Source organism: Ceratotherium simum, chromosome 9 (assembly GCF_057802395.1).
Source record: "Ceratotherium simum simum isolate JZ-2026a chromosome 9, ASM5780239v1, whole genome shotgun sequence".
NCBI lineage: Eukaryota > Metazoa > Chordata > Mammalia > Perissodactyla > Rhinocerotidae > Ceratotherium > Ceratotherium simum.
Window position 1 is genome coordinate 44,874,546 of NC_141908.1, and position 1,426 is coordinate 44,875,971.

General features: G+C 42.4%; 1 non-coding gene across 1 annotated transcript; it reads left to right on the forward strand.

The window, feature by feature from the left end:
- The first annotated feature begins 447 nt into the window (after positions 1 to 447).
- LOC147916291 (small nucleolar RNA SNORA25) lies at positions 448 to 596 on the forward strand. Its single transcript, XR_015553303.1, has one exon. It is a non-coding gene; the product is annotated as a small nucleolar RNA SNORA25 (small nucleolar RNA).
- Positions 597 to 1,426: the final 830 nt, after the last annotated feature.

A 1,426-nucleotide genomic window follows, 5' to 3' on the forward strand; every position in this document is an offset into this window, starting at 1 on the left:
AATGTATGTTGCTCACTCAGTTACTTGCATGCACCCCAGGGACCAATCTAAAACAGCCCAAACAAAGCTAGCAGGCAGCATGAAGCTAGATTCTCTATGCCCTGGTTATTTTTACACCTATTGCAGAAGTAACACACATGCCTGCAAAATAGCGGCTTCACTAAACCACAGCATAAGGAGCTGTAATTTGTCTTTAAAAATTAATTCAAAATAAAAGAAACAATAATTCCTATTATGTGCCCTTTTGAAGGACCAGATTTGTTTCTGTAGAAAATGGAATATGGAAGAACACCGAAGAATGCACTAAGATATCAAGCAGAACTAAACACACTAATGTGGATTTCATTCCACAGCATTTATAGATGTGATTGCCAGAAGTACTGGTTCTTAAAACGTGCCTATGTCACATAGAGGTGATGGTCTTTCTGCCCCAGTTAAAACATATATAGGTCATTTCAAAGAGGGCATGTGGGCTGTGAAACCAGGAGCTCTTAACTCGATGACCAAAGATTGAAGTTCTCCATAGGCTGCTCAATAGTCTCCACAGTTCTCCATAGTCACTCAATAGCGCCAAGGTTTCCTGAGGAGAAAAAAGATGTAGCCACTCACCATCATGATAGTTCACTCATAACAATCCACGATAATAATCTGATAATCCATGATAATAATCTGGGAAAGTAAATAAATGTCTCAACATTAAAAAAAATATTTATCACTCACATCCAGTTACACATACTAATAGTAAAAAGGCAGAACAGAGATTAGTCATTATAGCTAGTAATTGGAATTCACATCAGAACCTAAACTTCAGCAAATAGTCTCTTCTTCTCCTCCTCGCTAAGTCACCTCTCAGATGTGCTAACAAATACCAAAATTATCTAGTGTGGATGGCATTTCCCTGATGGAGGAGGTCATCGAGAGGATATGACCACAGGTTGACCCAAAAGCTGGACCCGGGCATTCCGCGTAGAGGCTCCTTACCCCCACTCTGTCCTTGGAATGTACCTTCTGCCCGCTGTTCCTGTACTAGGAGCCACTTCAGTGATGCGCCCTTGAGAGAGTAATATGTTGTTGAGACCACCCGGATTGTATACGTGATTAAACCCCATTAAGGCCTCTATGTGAACTTTTAGGATTCCGGTGGGTGGGTACAGAGATCTACTCATCCTGCAGCCACCCAACACAAGCCTGGTACGTAAATTCCATAGCTTACTAAACCTGCCACCTCCCAATCTGGAGTGGCCTGCCTCTTTCTTTGGTCTCTACTTGCCCTCCGTGTATGGTGTTCAAATTTCACCTGGGGAGCTCCTGAAGTTGCGAACCAACATTCCCTTATCTCCATCAAACCAGCTGCTCCCTGGCGATGGTTCTAACGATGATTAAAGTCCAAGTAGCAGAATGAGAGAGAAACAGGAACACTACAATA